At 34.0% G+C, this 7,759-nt stretch overlaps 3 pseudogenes; 1 reads left to right on the forward strand and 2 right to left on the reverse strand.

Moving 5' to 3' along the window:
• Positions 475-1,392, reverse strand: OR4F17BP (olfactory receptor family 4 subfamily F member 17B, pseudogene; annotated as a pseudogene).
• On the reverse strand, positions 6,465-7,301 carry LOC138918846 (olfactory receptor 4F17-like; annotated as a pseudogene).
• OR4G33P (olfactory receptor family 4 subfamily G member 33, pseudogene) lies at positions 6,479-7,370 on the forward strand (annotated as a pseudogene).

Raw genomic sequence — 7,759 nt, forward strand, 5'->3', positions numbered from 1 at the left:
GCTATAAAGAGAGGAGTTTCTTTTGTAAACCTCTTAAAAGTTGACACGTATATCCATATCACTAAGCATATTTTTGTATTAGGTGTATGGCAGTGGTTTCTTTGATTTCTTTAGGGAAAATGAGCCAAATTTTTTTTTCTGATTTATAGGTCAGGCTAGTTTTTATCCTTCCCTGTGTTACCCTCAGAACCACTCAGGAAGGCACAAGAGTGTACAAATACTAACATATGTATGCTTTTCACTGTTCCAAGAATTAGCAAGATAATATTTTCAAATCATGATATTAACTTTGTATCTGTTTTGAAATTATAATATATAAGATTTTTCAAGGATTAACTGAGTCAATGTTTGTGAAAGTTCTCTGACAATTACTAAGGAATATTAAAACGGAAGGTGCAATTTTCATGAGCAAATTACCAACTTTACTATATACCTATGTCACTATCTCAGATTAGTCTCACAATTTTAAGAGATCTAAAAATTTATCCTAAAATTCACATTCCATTTTCTCAGGCGTTTCAGTGCCATCTTCATGTCTTTATTCCTCAGTGTGTAAATAATTGGGTTTAAGAGAGGAGTGACCACAGAATCAAACACAGCAAGGAACTTATCTAATGACTTGACAGGGAATGGCCAGGCATAAATGAAGACACATGGTCCAAAGAACAAAAGAACTACTGTGATGTGAGCAGTCAAAGTGGACAGAGCCTTGGATGACCTGTCTGAAGGGCGATTCTGGATGGTCACTAGGATGCTGCTGTAGGAGATGATTAGGAGAATAAAAGAACACACAGCGAGCACACCACTGTTAGCAATGACCATGATATCCAACCTATAGGTATCTGTACAGGTGAGTTTGATGAGCCTAGGAGGGTCACAGTAAAAGCTATCAACATTGTTGGGACCACAGAATAGTAAGTTCACTGCAAAAGCCAATTGGCTCACTGAGTGGAGGAAGCCAGTTCCCCATGCAGCAGCCGCAATGCCAATACACACATTGCCACACATAATTTCAGAGTAGTGAAGAGGTTTACAGATTGCTACATATCTGTCAAAGGCCATGGCTATAAGGATCACCAACTCACTTCCACCGAAGAAATGAAGGAGAAATATCTGAGCAAAGCAGCCCTTGAAAGAGATGACTTTGTGTTCACTGAAAAAGTCAGCAATCATCTTGGGGGCTGTGACTGAAGATAGACACAGATCAATGACTGAGAGGTTGGCCAGCAGGAAATACATGGGAGAATGAAGGTGGGAATCAGAAGCCACAGTTATGACAATAAGAAGGTTTCCAAACACAATTCCTACATAGAATACAAAGAAGAATACAAACAGGAAAATTTGGAGTCCCTGAGAATTGGAAAGTCCAAGAAAAATGAACTCAGTCACCATGGAGTGATTTGTTTCCCTTATTGATTCATTCCAGGAAACAGCCTCTGTAGCAACCTTAGAGAAGAGAGTGAGAGGGAAGTCAGAATTGTTATATTCAATATCAAAGCCTCATTTGCTCTCTGATATGACTTTCTATGATTTATTACATAAAAGCTTTCAAAAGTCACACAATCTACACTCATCATTTAATTCCATACTCCTCCCCAGGCTTTGCCTTATAGTCCAGTTATTGAAGTCTTCTCAGTGTCTTCATTTACGTTAGGCTTATTGCTTGATAAGATACCTTTGTTCACTCTACCCTCTCTGCAAGATTAAGTCTGTATCATCATCCTACATTTATCTCCTTTTTCTCTGTTCTCCAAAACAGTTTATATTCTGTAGCCCATGTCTTAACTCTCAAATACATACAAAATTGTATGATCTTCATATTTACAAAGTCCTTTTGTGACAGTAATTTTAGAAAACAAATTCAGAGTGGCCTAGTAGTCCATCCCAATAATTCTGTGTACAGTTGTTGGAAACCTTCTCTCCATCAAGCCAAAACAAATCCTAGCTCACAATTTTGCTATATGAGGACTATGGGTTTTGTAGGCAGTCTTCAGATTTTGGACCCATCCTCTTCAGGACTATTTCAACATTTTTGTAAATGTGAGTACTAATTATATTAGAAGCTATAAACATACTTCCTATGTTTATTATGAATTTCAAATGAAGTAGTAAATGCAGAGTGTTTTGCACAGTTTTTGTGTTTACTAAGTGTTTAATAGATTTAGATAATTATTAGTTGTAAGATTTTTCACCTTCTAATTCACAGAGAAATCACTTAAAATTTTTGCTTGTTTTCTGGAAATAATAATCATAACAGTATAATTGAATTTCAATTGCTTGTGTCCCTCTGTTTTCCCATTTTTAGAATGAGTTCACCAGACCAAAAATTCTCAGAACTCACACTACTCTAATATTTTATGGGGGATGAATGAGGGATGCAGTTCCAAAATAATGTTCATAGTCTCTCAGAAGCTTCTATAGAAACATAAAAGCTAAGACAGATGTAGAGACTCAGCCTTAGGGGAAGTTTAAATTTAGGAGAATTATAAAAGAGAAGGTAGAAGCTATAAGACCTTATAGAGGTTGGCATTTGTACTTATCTTTTGGGGATATCAAAATGCTTAGAAGAAAAGGAGTTAAGCCAATATGTAATTAAAACTGAAAAACAGAAGAAGAATAAGGAAAATAATAGAAAGATAAGATTTAAAAGTGAGAAAGATGATAAAATAAGAGGATTTCAGAAGTAGAATGAAAACACGTGAGAAAAATGCAAAAGAAAAAACTTCCATGAGAGAAAATATGAAGGAGTTTAATAGAAAACAAAATTGAAAAAGGATCCTGGAATGCTTACAAAGGTATTTGTGTTTAATTATGAAGGACTATTGAAGAATTATGAGTAATCGTTTAATGCATTTTTTTAAAAAATAGTACATTGTCAATACATAATAGCCATAATTAAGGTAGAAATAACAGGATGTTTGCCAACGGGATATAGGAGATGAAAAAGAGATGATGTCAACATTTTTATTTTGAGTAATCGTGAGTATTGTCATGCCTTTAATTCTGATAAAAATTATAATAAGCACTAAAATAATAATATGTAGTATACAGATCACTTTTATGAGCAGGAATAAATTGGGAGGAGGTAAAGGATAATGATAGCTGTATAGAAATGTGGACACATTGATGGGGCATTTTTGTAAGTTGCTACCTGCTAGGTAAGAGCCTGAAAAGTGACTCTTGGACATAAGTTGAGAAAGCCATTTCATTTTGTATTGGGGAGAGAAAATAAGTACTCTTTCAAGAAGTTTTACAATAAGTGAAGTAGGAATTGAAATGGTAGACTGAAGGAGAAGCATGACCGTGAATACTTGTAGGATGAGGTGGAGGAGTTAATAAGCAAGTAAGATGTAGAAGAGAGGAGTGGAAATTGGTGGGTCCCAGGGGAGACATGAAGGAATAGAAGGTTACTCATCAAATTTCTTGGGAGAGTAGTATTTGTTTTCTCTACTTCCTTAATCACAATTATTCCATAAGTCTTGGACATTACACTTTTCTCTTCATTATCCTGAATCCCTTTCCTTAGCTATGTCCACTAATGCTCCATATTGCTGTTTTCAAAGTCTTATAAAAATGTAGCAATTCTAATTCTTTCCAAGTATAAAGAGAAGTCTAACGGTAAATCAAGTCATGAGCACTAATTTTAATTCCCTTTGGCTTAGCACAGTAATAATATAACAATAATAATCGTTGACTATAAACAGGATAAGATTCTTATTGTGAGATCTTTTCTGACATAAGTCATTGCTTGGTATGTTTCTGTAGAATCAAAGTGTGCAATTTAGAGTTGACCTTAGATATTTACTGATGTGAAACCATTTCATTTTACTGAGAGAGAAGGACAAGCTTAATAGCTATATTTCCATAGGAAACATACCAAGGATGATGATTGACCAAAGGGTTGTCCTTTGAGGCAAAAAGTCTTTCTATCATAGTAACAAGTAAGAATTCAGATAGGCTATTCTTCAGCAAAAGGAATTTCTTGCCAAGTGATTTAAGACATCTCATTTCCTGACTATATGCTGCTGAGGAGAAGTGATAATATGGTATCTTCGGTTACAGTACACTGCTCACCGCTGTAATTCTTTCAAAGCTCATCTCTTATGGTTCAAAAATGAGTCAAGAAGTTTTAGAATATTTGAATTGATTCTAAGTTAAACATTAAGTTTAGGCTTAGTGAAGTTCTCAGAGTCTTACACATTGGTTGTAGCAACCATTAGGAACCAGCTACAATTGAACAAGAAAAGTCTTCCCCATGCACTAAATTAAAATTCAACCACTAGATTGTTATATGTTTGTTTCAGATATCTTTGGCCTCTCTTTACAGAAAAACACCTTAAATCTTTATAAGATTTACTGAGATTGAAGTCAGGAGAGTTGTGTTCTAGCACAAACTTATTATTTGACGTTGGACATGTCGTTCATAATATCTGGGGATTGATTTTCTGTTTTTAAAATGAGTCACCATATCAAAAGCTCTCCAAAAATTTATCACAACTCTGAGTATGATTTGCACTTTTATGGGAAAGAAATGTCAAAGCTTTCATTGGGGTTATAGGAAGGAGGGAAAGAAGTGAATAAGAACACTGGCTTTGGGGAGTTATGCGAAAAGGACCCTAAAATAGAAGAGAAATAGTAAATTAGCCTGGAAGATTCGGGAGAAGAACTCAACAATTTTACCAGTTACATAACTCTTACTACATTGTATAACACTTAAAACAAGGGCTATCTTTGCTAATTTTATTCACATAATTCTTCTCAGTGTTTAAACCAACCTCACAGGATCCTTTCATTTTTCTGGAAGATACACGTTAGTGAATTCTGATGAATGGATTCTTACTACTAGAAGCATCTCATTGTCAACAAAATACTACAGTTTGGCTAGTTTTGCTAATTTATTTCCCTTTCATCATTATACCTACCTCCATCATAACTGAAATACACTAGAGCAATTTTCAGAGCAAAGAAGAGTACAGATTTTCCTTGTTCTTCACTTTCTCTTGAAACATACAATTAACAAGAAAACAATATCTGTATGAATTATCCTCCTCAATAAACCATTTGGTTAATTAAGACCCATTTATGAAAGTGACCAAAAGCAGGTGAAGAGATTCCAAAATAGCTAACTTGAACTTTCAGTACTAAGACTAACTCTTATAGTCTCACAAGTTTTCCCTTGAGGTAACACAGAATGTTCTTGAGGTAACAGCTATTGTCATGATTTCTTGGCTCATGTAGGTATTTTTACTACCTCACTGAGTCTAAAGGTGATTTTTTAAAGAACCATAGTAAGACATTTAAATAAGATAAAGTTGTGAAACTAAAATCCAGATAATTTAACAAGACAATGAATAACAATCCTTTATATTTTATCAAAAAGGGGATAGATTATGACATTGATGGCCAATTTTGGAGAAAATATAGGAAAAATACCTTGATCAATAACAAGAAAGTCTTACTTCCTATCATTTATCATTGTATTAGGAAACTTTAATTGCCATGCAGAAGTTAAAACTGAGCTGAGTCACCAAACTTAATATTCCTTACATTAATTATAGAAATAGATAAAAGTATTCTCAATTGTGCTCTTGACTACCAGACTTTCCAGCCTTTACTGGAAAAATTTCAATCATTTTCTTTGTCCTAAGCACCTTAGCTTAAGAAAAGGCACATTAAATAAACTGAGATCTGAGTGGGGTACCTTCCTGTAGGTAATAAGTCCCTTCAAATACATTTAGAATTGTAGATACTTTTTTAGAGCAAATCAATAAATGGCATTGTGGAAGATTGCAAGGGCAAGAGAAATTTCCTATTGAAAAAAAGGGAACATAGGCAAATTTTCTAAACTGCAGAATAATAGAGTTTATTTCTAAAATAACATTATACAAAATACATTGACAATCAAAGACTGAAAATAGTTCTTAAGAATTGTAACAATGTTGCCTTATTATTTATCTGACTTCAAGTACAATTAGGATGAGAATTGTTTCTTCCCCAATTTTAATGTCTACAGGTTTATATAACTTGTTATTTTATCATTGGATCCACATAGTTTCCAGAACAAATATTAATTGATTTCCAGTGATGCTTTTTAACAGTATGAAAATACTGACAAATAAAGCAAAGTCATATATATATACATTCATATATTTATATATAGATATAAAATAACCATATGAAAATTGCGTGTAGTCATTGATGGTAACTACAGTTTAGGTTTGTAGGCTAGAGAGGAATATATAACACTTTACTTTTTGTTTAACAAAAATTGGTGCAACTCTATCTGAAAATGAAATTCTTTGATTCAATACATCTTTTTCTGTAGAATTCTCAGTTTTTTGAAGGCAATAATTAAATTGTATACATTCCGTAGTATTCCTGGTGATCATGAGGATCCTAATAGCCCATGACATTCATCTTGTGCTCTTACCAATGAAATCGGTTATGTCATCTCCGTAGAACTTTCAACTTGTCAACTCAGCCTTCTCATTGCCGCTTTTATATCTTTGTTCCTTAGAGTATAGATGGCAGAATTTAAGACAGAACTGACAACAAAGTCCACGATGGCAAAATGACTTGGGACGGGTAGGCCACAAATAGACAAACATGAGTGGAGTGAAAAGCAAAACCAGTGCAGTGATGTGAGTTGACAAGGTGCAGAATGCTTTGGATAACTTCTTTGAAGAATATTGACTGACAGTGATCATAATAAACATGTATGATGCAGTTAAGAAAAAGAAGCTACCCATAGATATGAAGCCACTGTTGGCAATGACCACGAATTCTAGTCTGTAAATGTCCATGCATGCAAGTTTAAAAGCCTAGGAAAATCACAGTAAAACCTTCCTACATTATTAGGACCACAGAAAGGTAAGTTTATGACAAAAACAAACTGAGACACAATATGAATCATCCCAGTGATCCAGGAAGCTGCTATAACAATCATGCACATTTTGAGATTCATAATAGTTAGATGGTGGAGAGGCTTGCAGATGGCTGTGTACCTGTCATATGCCATGGCTATGAGCAGCACCATCTCATCTCCTCCCATGACATGAATAAAAATATTTGTATCATGCGATTATGGAAGGAAATGATTTTACAATCACTGAAAAAATCAGATATCGTCCTCAGAACTGTGGTAGATGAAAGTCCCAGGTCAATTAGTGACAGGTTGGCCAGCAGAATATATAGAGGGAGTGTAAGTGAGATTCAAAAATCACTGTGAACACAATGAACAGTTTTCCCAGGACAATTCTCACATAGAATAGAGGGAAGAAAAGAAAAAGGAAAAACTGCATTGCCAAGGATTGTGCAAGTTCCAGTAACACAAATTCAGTTGCCACAAATCCATTTACTTGACCCATTGAGTCACAAAGAAAGACTCTGAAGCGACCTGAAAGAAAAGAAACAAGGAGTCAACTTTGAGACACTGAAAATAATGTGTTAAATGTTGATAAAATTGGTTATTAACAAACCTTTTATTTATTTGATGGTAAAGTATTTATAAAATAATGGAAACCTAGGGTATAAAACATTAATGTGGTATGACCAAAGCTGCACTTAGAGGCAATCTATCACTTTAAATGTTCTCATTTAGTCAAATACATCAACTGATCAGACAACTTAAGAATTTAAAAAAGAATGCACAAAATAAATGCAAGGAATTCAGGTTAAAGAATATAATGAAAATTAAAAGCAAAATTAAATATTGAATCACAGAAAATTGGAAGTGTGTTTATGAAAATGATTAAAAAAA

This window comes from Equus caballus, chromosome 1, assembly GCF_041296265.1.
Source record: "Equus caballus isolate H_3958 breed thoroughbred chromosome 1, TB-T2T, whole genome shotgun sequence".
Taxonomy (NCBI): domain Eukaryota; kingdom Metazoa; phylum Chordata; class Mammalia; order Perissodactyla; family Equidae; genus Equus; species Equus caballus.